At 37.8% G+C, this 11,715-nt stretch overlaps 1 long non-coding RNA gene across 7 annotated transcripts in view; it reads right to left on the bottom strand.

Annotated features, from left to right (window-relative positions):
- Positions 1-365: 365 nt before the first annotated feature.
- LOC149567312 (uncharacterized) overlaps positions 366-11,715 on the bottom strand; it is a 28,053-nt gene continuing 16,703 nt past the window's right edge. For all 7 annotated transcript variants that reach the window (XR_016362399.1, XR_016362396.1, XR_016362400.1 and 4 more), the window contains one exon: positions 366-825. This is a non-coding gene — a long non-coding RNA (uncharacterized LOC149567312). The remainder of the gene's footprint in view (positions 826-11,715) is intronic.

Below are 11,715 nucleotides of genomic sequence, written 5' to 3'. Positions count from 1 at the left end.
GCTAGAATGCTAGAATTGTAGAGACTCTGTAAATATTAGATTCGTGGATGACAATAATTACTTTAGAGATAAAAATTATGTTTACCTTACCAAATGTAATGATTAATTTGATAACAGGGAGTAATTAGTTTTGATCACTCATATAACACTCTCTTCATTTTCTTACGACATGTGTTATGTCCTTTGGAATGGCTGTGGAAACTATGTTCTGAATCAAACATAGGAATACTCAACGTAATTTCATATTTTTATCAATGTTTCGGATCACACTCTGTGATTCATTATCAGATTGAAGGAAAGAAAGTGAAACGAGAGAATGAGATATGTTGCAGACTACAACCAAGAAAGAGAAAAAAAACAAACAATTAAGAAATATCATAATCTGCACAATTTTACCAAGAATGGATCTGTACATTACTTTGGTTTAATTTCCTATTTTGCTAATATCTGTACAACTAAGATGTCGGCCTTCATAAGGCCAACAACATCCATTTAAGCTTACAATTACAGATACTAAGGAAAAATATGTTTACCTTTTGCATGAGTAGTTTCTCTTTATTTTTTCCATTCATGGACATAGAACTGTACATACAAGATATTAAGGTTTAAATAACAATATATATATGGGATCTTTGTTCTTTTGTGGAACAATTCAGAATTGGATCAAAATTTGCTACATTATATCTTTGCACATCACAAAGGAGTGTTTAATGTGGAATGTTGAAGCGACTCAAGGCTTACAAGGCAAATCTCTTACGAAAGTATCTGTTGCCTCGTGTATACATTTTGAACATCTGAAAAAAATGCTTGATCATAAAAAGATACCTGCCAAAAAGGATAATAAGATATCATTGATTAGAGAATCAACATAAAAGGACTGAAATTATGCAGTTACCTAGAAAGCAATTTCTAAAAAGAGTATTTATACGTTGCCATGTATTTCAATGGTTAGATTTAAAACATGTACTAAAGAACATGGAGTGTCGAATATATTTTCTATTGGTGCACCTTTAGTAACACTGTGCAACTAATTTTCAGTAGAGAGACATCACTTGTAGTCGAGCTTCCTCAATCTGAAGGATCATGTATGGGTGGTTTTGCATTTTTACAATCTTGTCAAAGGAGAAAGTTGGTTGGAGACAGAGGCTACCTAAGGTCTTGACTCTAGACAGGGTTGTGAACGTTAACCCTTGCCTCTATTTTTCCAATGTCGATTGTAGCTTTTTGGAGAGTTAGCCCCTAAGATTTGTGTATTGTCATTGCCCATGACATTTTGATTGGTAGCTGCCTCATGCTGCCTAGAGATACAAGTGTTATCGGTACCATCATGGAGTCCTCTGCATTCCATGGAGAGCCCACATATTTGTCTATTCCTGTCACTACATACAATGGGAGATCGGGTGGCTTTGAACCAGCACCGTAAACAATGCTCATTACCTCACCTAATGCTCCGTTTACAAGTCCAGCCTGTGTCCAAATTTTTTTTGTTAGCATGATCTGTTGGCCTTTGCAAAGTAACACTTGCACCTCTAGTTTCTCATCCTCTTTAGTATTATTAGTTGTATTCTTGGTTCTTGTTGCTACACTCAATGCTATTGGGAGGTTTAACTGCTTCAACATCTTTTTGTTGTATTGTTTGACTAGATCATTAGTGGAGAACAAGTGGGTTGCATTGTCAAATTCCTCCTTGTTGGTTGACACAATTCTTATGTGAGCACATGTCATCAGGAGTTCCCAATCCTCTTGTGTTGGATTTGCATTTCGTATGTTTTCTAGTGCTTGGCGGAATTGTGTTTGTTAACTTGATTCTCATTGTTGGCGGTACAATGTTTGTAAGGTGATAACTGTCGTGAACTTTTCCCAAAGTAATCATGCTCCCGCATGGGCAGCATAAATAGGCTTGCCCATTACAGGTGGCAGTTGTGAAAGGTCTCCAACTAAGACTATGGAGAGCCCACCAAAACATAGATGCTTATTGTGGGGGAATGCTTGGCACAACCTACTATCAATCTTTACTAATAGCTTTGGGCCTATAAAGCTCATCTCATTGATGAGGACGTGTCTTATGTTCTTCAAATCTTCCTGAAAGGTTGTCAATGCCTGCCCTTGTAATGCTCACATCTCTTTGATAGGAATACACAATGTAGAATGTATTGTTGTTGCATGTATGTTGAAAGTAGCAACTCCGGTTGGAGCAAGTGTGAGCAATTGGATTGTTTGTTGTTGTGTGTTCTCATTCAATGCAAATCTTACACAGCTAATTAAGTATGACTTCCCTGTACCTATCGTTCCTTGTATGATCATGTACAATGGTATGGTAGAGGCACCTTTGCTATGGCTGATAATTATGTTTAGGGCTTGCTTCTGGTGGTCAGCTAATACATGTACATGGTTTTCAATGGAAAATGGCATGTTCATAGTTGATGAGCCTTTTTTAGCAAGCTCTATAAACTTTGTCGCTATTTGGTGAAAGTGGGGGGCACCATGTCTTGATCCTGTTTGTTGTTGTTATCAAAGTCTCATCTCCCAAGCATTTCAAGGTCGCTTAAGTTACTACATGACGTTGGTCCCATTTGTGATAGCATTTGCCATTCATTGATCTCTAGTGTGCCATTGTCAGTGCCACTGTTGTCTTCTTCACCTTTTGTTGTTGCCTCTGAAGCGAGATGTTGGACATGCCACGCAATGTAGTTTGTTGCATTCATTTGCCTCCAATTTCTTACAATTGCATCTTTTGTGAGTCCCACATCATGCTCAATGTGGCGGAAATGTTTATATAGGAGCTATTCTGTCCAGCAAAATATTTCAAACTATTCTGAGTCCTCCTCTAGAATGCAATAAAATTTGGGGTGTACACGGACAATTGCTTCTATTGGCCTCTTTTGCCACTGGTTCTTTTTTGCGTTTGGCAGAGTAGGTAAATATCTTTGCAGGGTCGATGAGTGTCAATGTCTCTAGCTCGGGTGGTTGTTTAATGTAGCTTTATATATAATTGTTCTCTATTATTGTGGCAGATGGCATCCTCATTATTCATTGCAGTACTTTTCTACCTACATTCAGAGAGGCAAAAGGGCGACTGCACTCTACAAGGGGCAATTTTTGTAGCATGTGGTATGTTTCCTGTGCCCCTATGTCACGCTTAGCAATTATCTCCACCATGAATTTTCTATATGTTGTTAGTGTTGGATTATCTGCTTGTTGGCCTGCACACACCCTTGATAACATGTTTTTGCATGTTTTTAACGTTCTCTCCACCTTTGCAGCATACTTGGCTATGTATTTGAGAACCAGTTATCTTGAAACTAGTTCTCTTGAAATGACAGGCTGGCAATCTATGTTGGCTCTCCAAATTTGAAGCATCCGTTGGTTATGGATGTTTAATCTATCATCATTCCTTGCAGGTTCATATTTTTTATTTCCAATATTGTCAAATGTTAGTATAGATCTGGGTTTCTCTTTCCAGGGAGCTTTGTAATGGCATTCCATTCTTTTACCTCTCTTACGAAGGCATTTTCCCTCTGTGCAGTTTGTGTGCCTCTGGACACGATTAACAAGCTCTTCATAGTCTTCAAAGGGGTCCACAGAAAAGATTTCTACCGTATTTAGCAAGCATGGATCATCATGTGGCGATTGAAATATTCCATTATTTCTTTCATTTGTCTCTCGAGGATATCACGTTGTTACAAATGTATCAAAGAATGCTCTTGCCCTTTCAACATTCATGTTGCTATCCCAATTAATTTTATCTACATCTGGAGCATTAGGGAGCCAAATGAACCCATGTACATGCCTTGTACCTCTACTCTGCCATTCGGTCCTGTATCAATAGTCCTCCACACCTAGTAGTTTTTGGACAACTTCTTCTCAAAAGATCTAGAACCATTGTTGTAGGTAGAGCAATGTGGTGTGAGGGTGGTTAACAACATTTTCTAAGTGTTGCTTGTTTGATAATATAGTTGTTGGGGTTTTACCAATGAAGAGTTGTTGAAAGATTGGCCATTTTGTATCAGCTGCACTTAATGTGAAGAATAGAGAAGGTGGGCCCAACTAGTGAATCAAGTCCTTTAGTTCTAACCGCTAGATATTCCAATACGGTCTTGGTCCTCTAATCGAAGAGCCAAAGTGCATAAGCTCATTTGCTAGCTGTGTATCAAGTACATTTTGTAGGTGTGCTCGAAGGTTTTCAATAATTGTTGGTATTTTTTCCTCTACATTCCTCTTCATTAAAACACTTGCAATGCCTTGTGCACGATGTCATAGCATGAGGTTGTAGATGAAGTATCAATATCAAGGATGCCTTCTGAACCTCTTGTCATGGAACCGTAGCATGTGTACATCGTACTCATGGAGATCCACTTGATTCAGTCATGCTTGCATGTATTGCATGGCTCCAGTAGGAAAGAGTGTAGGAAATGCCATATCAAGCAATGCTTTAGTGTTGTACTCATTTATTTGACATAAATCCATATTAGGCCAATTGATTGTATTTCCTGTAGGATCATCAAGATGCAAGATGTGGCATATTGCCTCAAGCTCATGACATGCATTTGGCATCTTGGTGATGAATGATGATGTGTGGGCTCCACTACCTGTATTGTGGCCTTCATCTGCATCCATCTCATTTTCAAGTACTATGAGACCATCTTCAGTTTCAATGGTGCTCAACATGGTCGACACATCAGTGCTTTGTTCTGGTAGGGCAAGCAAACAACTCATATCTATGGTTATATCATAATAGTATTCGTCATATTTGATCTTGTATAGCAACGCATCTCTAACATGGATTCTACTCACATAGCAATCATAACATTGTGTTTGATTGTATTGTTTTCGTACAATGAGTACATCCAAGTCTGGAATTCTGCGTGGTAGGGCATTCATACTTGTGATGTCTTGTGCAAAGCTAATAGTATGTCCATGGTATTTATATTGTCCACCAAACACTTGTGTTACTTGTATGATTGGGTTGACTCTAGCAATGAGGATTTCTTCCACCTATGTTAATTTGCTCAGAACAGCGAGTTGCTCACCTGGGTCCATGTTGTTTAGTGCAGAGAACTGTTGTATTCCCACCTCTTTGAAGCATCTTTTGCATGTAGGTCGCAGGGCAGATGCTTGGAGCGGCAACCTTGAGTAACACTCATTGCATACCAAAAATCTTCGTACGATAGATAATTCATCTATTCTTTGTCTGAATCTCCATGTTGCAGTTTCACTGTCTGTATAGTTACTTTGTGTTGTTTGGCACCTTGGTAGCAGCCCCAATGTAGCATCTGATTGGGAGGGGGACAAGACAGGCCCATCTGGTTGTTTGCATTTTCAATAGTTTCTTGTGCACTTATTTGTTCCTTGCAACGTACACGAAAGCATTGCACTCTTGTAGAGTCTTTAAGGCATTGCATCTGGATCTCTTGGGGGTGGTTTTGAGTCTGGTCTGCTATCTTTTCACGCCTACAGGCTAGTATCTCGTCCCTATGGAGAGCATAATATTGACGATCTTTCCTCCATCATTCTTCCATAGTAAGTTTGATTTGTTGATTATATGCCTCTTGCTCAGTGTTCAACATGTTCATTTGTTCTTTGCTACAACCAGTAAGAGTGCATGATTGTTAAAGAACATTATTTTGATTAGTCTAGGAATGTTACATACATTAAGAATTTCAAGAGTTTATGGACAATCAGTTCCATAATATTCAAAAAGAGGCTGTTGAAGTATATGACATTGCTGCCATGTTCAGAGGCCTTAATGCTGTGACAAATTTTGATATGAGCACATAAGATGTGAAGATTATAATTGAAAGCAGCACCTTACCCATTTGAGGGGCTGCAAAACAGCTCAAAGAAGCTAATATATCTGATCGAAGTGTCAAAGGTTGTCAAACAGATTGAAGAAGAGGCTGCTAATCACACACCTTAACTAGTTACGCCAATGCTCATGCTAATTACACGAGTGGGCATGCAGGATGGCCTATGATTGCATTTCAGCATCATGCATATAATCAATAGAGGGCTGGTTGGTGCAAGCAAGAGTACAATACCCATAATCAAGTCTTGCAAACACAATTGCACACATCCACTAAAAAAAATTCAGCCATAAATCATGGAGCAAAATGCTTATGTTTTGCATAATCTTATGAACATAGAATCTTCTGGTTAGGTGGATGTGACTTACACGACTTCCAATAATTTGGCGTTCATGTCTAATTCAAACTGCCATCCAAAATAACAGTTGCAAACAATGCTAAAGCTCTTCACTGCATTAGTGATAATGGGGGAAGCACTTCAAAGCCCTCTTCCACCTATGATACAATGATATCTTCAGACCCCTATCCAGGAGGTTTGTATTATTTACCTTAGCATTCACATATACTGGTCAAAGAAAACTATGAAAGTCCAATGTACAACAACCGGAAGAAACCTATAGCGACTTACAGTGATTCAGTTAGAATTTTGTCAATTATCTAACAAAATAATGTATATGACAGTCCCTAAAGGAATATCTAAAGAGGACCTCAAATAATCCTATTTAGAGGAAATCAATTGATCCTATTTTATTTTTCTCGGTTAGCCAACATTCAGCTCCAAATGCAACCATTGTAAAAACGCATTTTAACACAACCAAATGAATTATTGTGCATGAAAATGAATGCCTGATTTTGTGGGAGGCTCAACATTCTTTTCAGAAAAAAAATTATCAATTCATATTTGGATTCTCCTGTATGTTTTGCACATTTTCATTGCAAAAGCAATAAGTTCACTTTTTTACCATAGCCATCTACTTTGTTGCACTATCGAAATGCAATTTTTGATGTGAAACAAAAACTTCGTGAAGTAAACTAAGAGCAATACATGCTAGATACTTGAGCTCATACACTAAATTGGGAGTCTCATTGAAGGGTTTCTTAATTTTTTTCACAGTGATTGCCTCTGAGTAAAATTAGGAACCCTTTTAAATAATATGTTCTCATGGAATGTTATATCCTATATTTATCCATATTGTTTTAGAAGTGGCAATAGAAATACAGACCAATCAAAGGACTAAAGACCACAGTTTCTTTTTTATTTGTAACAGCATTAGAATGTGCGGTGATAAAGCTATTGAGTGATTGTTCCATTGCAGGCCCCCTTTCAAACATCTCTTGACATATATTCTTTGTTGTTAAATTGATATCGCATGTGTTCCATAATGGGAGCAATTAGTACAATAATATTGGAACCCAAATATATAACATCCATTGTAACGACTCTTGGGTGAGATGAAGAATTTTTTTAGAATAAGAAAGACTTTAACCTTCCACAGTCCATAGTTTTTAGAAGATAGTTTCTGGTCGAAATAGGCAGTGTCAAATATTTGGATTATCAACATTTGTTCGAATACATGTACAAGAGTTGGAAAGTTCAGAATTTAAACTACATCTTTGGGAGGATTTTATGAGAGTGTTGCTTGATATTGCTAACCTCTCATATCCAATGAGTCAAATCTCCCTAAACACAGTCATGATCTTTTGGTCCTCGACTCATATGACTGATCTAATAGTTTCTATATAGAATAGGTTTCATGGTCTGAATTGATTCTCATCGAGTCGGTCAGATTCAAATTTTATGTTCGAAGTTATAATTTTTTTGTTCTATATGGATGGCATCGGGCATTATTATTGTTTGCAAGAGTAACCCAAGAATCAACATTAAGACTAAAGTGTTCTTTTTTTTATGGAAAACAACCAGAGATTGGTATATGTTTAACCTAGTGAAAAAGGGCAATCAAATACCGTGTTTTGGCGTTTTGTTGCATCAAATTCTAAAAATGATCTTAAAACAGTCTAGTGCGGGGGCAATATCTCGAGACCTAGCCATTAGATTTCATATATCATTGGAAATCAAATTTGCCGAAGGCTCACCAGAATGATCTTGAAAATAATGGTTGGCTCAAAAGTTATAGTCACTTATGTTTTTGATTAAGTAAAACAGGTTTTAAAGGGGTGCGTGAAACCCACCAGGTAAAAACAAAGGACAAAATAAAGTTCAACGCTAGCTACATAACAATAGATAACAACAAGCCATAATAGGCCACCAGAACCAAACAAAAGAAAAAACAGCCAAAAAGAGGAATAGGCAGTCGTAAACCACCAAAAGCCAAGGGCAAGACAAAAAACTAGGAACACCGATCAGGGTACCATTTCTTTGACCATCTCCACTATCTTGAGCTCCACCTTTCCCATGGTCTCTGCTGCAATAGTCATCAAATGAATATCAACCAGGGAATCCTCCTTTGCCCTCTTCCTCTTGTATAATCTCCTTATGTTGCTCGGGCTCTCAGCCAAAAGGTTGTCATCTTCTTCAATGACCCTGATTTCCTCGATGTCCTTATCCTCTTTCCCCCTAGTGCTATCCTCCGTCATCGAGTGTAACTATTTTATATTATCATTTAATCCTTTGATAATATTGAGGCTCTAGTTAGCCGAGCTATGGAGAGAGCTCTCCATCCTTTCCATTCTTTTTTCCATCTCAATAACTCTCACATCTAGCTAGCTAATTCTAACGATCCCATCCTCCCCTTCCTTTCCTACCCCTGCATCCTGATCTTTATCTCTTCTATTTCATGGAAAATCCACTTAATTGACTGAAAATTGTCCACCATACTGTTGCAGGCATTGTTTAGGAGGTTCAGCCCCACCTCCCTAACATTATCTCTTAGAATCACCAAAGTCGGATTGATGAGTTCCTCTGATCTAAATTGTTTTATCAATTCAGAGGACAATACCAAAGGAAGAAATAATGGTATTGTGAACACATAATAAACAATATCAAGAAACCAATTTATTCATAAAATAAAATTTCATACAATTGTGGACAATCTTGTAAGTGAGATGTATGCCTACAAATCAATCAAGTTTGGAGAAACTTGTGGAGGGGTTGTGTCCGAACTCATAAAGTTGGGCTATCCCGTGAATGAGATGTATGCCCATGAACTCTATAGGAGTAGGGAAATCCCGTGGTTAAGATGTCTGCCCATGAACTTTGTATTGATACAAATTGGCAACCTCTGAAAACAAATTGTCTCTACATATCATTCAGCCTTGTTGAATTCGACTTGAGCCTCTTTATACATCTTCATGGAAGCTGAAAGGTCACTTTATCTACATCTTCATTAGAAATTGAATGGACAATTTCAAATTACAAAGTCATTAGAATTAATTAAAGACAATAATTAATTAAAATATATGATTTAATATAATATGTTAATTCAATTCTGATCATTCCTCCTTCCTTATGAGGCAATGGGCCCCATTGCTCCATCATCTTCCAAATAAAGTAACGATGTCCACATGAAGAGAAGGCTCTGAATCTAGTTCTTGGAAAGGATTCAAAAACTCTCCTCAAATTTAAATCAATAAAGACCCTCAAAGGTCAATAAAACACTGTGGCTGATGCAACTGCAGTCAATTCTCCCAATTGGCTTCCGAAAGGATGGATAACAGAAATGAAATGCCATGAAACTAGCTCAACAGCAGGGACAAGGGATAAGTATTATATTGACCCTGTTTCTGGTAACCGATTTCGATCTAAGCCTGATGTATTGCGGTACTTACAGACTGGAGAAATTACAAAGAAACAAAAGTCAAAATTGTGTGGAAATGGGAACAGTGAATCCCAACATTTTCCTCTGCCTTCAGTTGATGCTTCAAATCTGCAGGTGCCTGATATCAACTCTTCCTCTGGAGTGCCCAACAACTTGGAAATTGAGATCAATTTAATATCCGTTCCTGAAGAGAACAACAAAAGGAAAATTTTGAATAGTGCAAGATGGATATGAAGCGAAAGTGTCACCCTCTTGGATATAGAATCGTGCAAAGAGGAAAAGGAAAACATGAATCATGAATTGCAGCAGAGTAGCATGACAGGCTGGTGGAGAAGGAAGCTAGGTTCAAGTTCCTCTTCTAGCTATAGTTTTCAAATTCGGTTTCCTCCTCCATCCCATAGGCAGATTATATATATGCACACAATAGAATCCACCACCTTTCACCATTCTAATATGTCGCTCCCCTTCACTTCTCAAACCCATACTCTTCTGTTACCCTTACAGCTTCTCCCTTTATGTGAATTCCAAGCCTCTTTATCCTTATTGAGGCCACCTCTCCATATCAACAGCCCCACTTGTTTTATCGAGCTTCTTACCTGTGGGTTCCTCTCTTCAAACACCCGAGATCTTCTTCCTATCTTTCGGGCTCCACTGTTTCTCTTTGTCGTGTATAGCTTGCTGTGTATCCATAGGTCTGAAAAACTTGAGCTATGTTGCCACCTTCACATTGATATGAATCGAGTTCTTTTACAAACCCGAGCTACCCTTTCTGTTTTAGGTTTCATACAGAAACCAAGCTCTCTCCTTTTGTCATGTTGGCACAATTTTGAGAGGATATCCATATGGAATATGAATAGACATAATACCACCTTATCACAATTGAAAGCATTTAAATCGAGTTCCTCCCTCTCAAATCCGAGCCAAACCAATAATAATGATTCTTGGAAAAAACACCATTTCAACTCTTGCACTCATACCATGATCAATACGTACATAACCATTGAAATGATTCTGCATAGTTTGAATACCTTGCATTTATCAGCAAATTCAAAATCATGTTAGATCTCAAGCTAACAAATGCTTTGTTGTTAAATCAATTCTGGTGTATGTGTTGATGAAGAACATGAAATACCACGTACCCCGGATGATAAAAATCTTCTAAGATGATTGAACTTGGCTCTGATACCATTGATCTGAATTGTTTTGTCAATTCAAAGGACAATACCAAAAGAAGAAATAATGGTATTGTAAACACATAATAAACAATATCAAGAATTCAATTTACTCATAATATTAAATAGAATTTCATACAATTGTGGAATATTTCGTAAGTGAGATGTATGCCTACAAATCAATCAAATTTCGACAAACCCATGGAGGAGTTGTGTGTCTGAGCTCATAAAAGTTGGGCTATCCCGTGAATGAGATGTATGCCCCTAAACTCTATAGGAGTTGGGCAATCACGTGGTTAAGATGTCTGCCCATGAACTCCGTATATAAGATCTGATACAAATTGGCAATCTCAACAAACGAGATGTATGTCCGCATCATTTTGTTCTTGAATTTGACTTGAGCCTCTTTATAGATCTTCATGGAAGTTGAAAGGTCACTCCATATACATGCTTATTAGAAGTTGAATGGACAAATCCAAATTGAAAAGTCATTAGAAATAATATAATATGATTTAATATAATATGCATGTTCAATTTTGATCATCCTCCAACTGAATTCTTTCATCACTTTATTCCAAGACCTGCGACTAGATATGTTCTCTCACCAGTCCCATTTTCACAATCCTAGTTTCAAAGTTTCTCCAAGTGGTTTTCTTGCCCTTAGCACCAAGAGTACAAGTGGTTTTTTCTTAACCATAATCCTCTTTACTCTCCTCCTAAGCTTCGAGATGGGTCTCCTTTCCCTTACTATGCCCCTTCTCAACTTCCTTATCTCCTACCCTCCTCCTTTTGGTCGAGCTATCATCCTTCCTGCTGATTTGTACCTTATTGGTACACACCTCTTTCACATCATCCTCCTCATCCATTTCCATCTCCTCTTCCTCTTCATTGTAATCCTCCGCAGAATTTACCTCAGGCTTAGTCTTCCTACCCTCCGGGCCTTTTCCAGTCTTTTTCTTCTTT

This window comes from Cupressus sempervirens, chromosome 3 (genome assembly GCF_028749045.1).
Source record: "Cupressus sempervirens isolate cs-2001-9-10 chromosome 3, ASM2874904v1, whole genome shotgun sequence".
Lineage (NCBI taxonomy): Eukaryota > Viridiplantae > Streptophyta > Pinopsida > Cupressales > Cupressaceae > Cupressus > Cupressus sempervirens.
The sequence above is the reverse complement of the archived record's forward strand: the minus strand, read 5'-3'. Positions and strand labels throughout refer to the sequence as shown.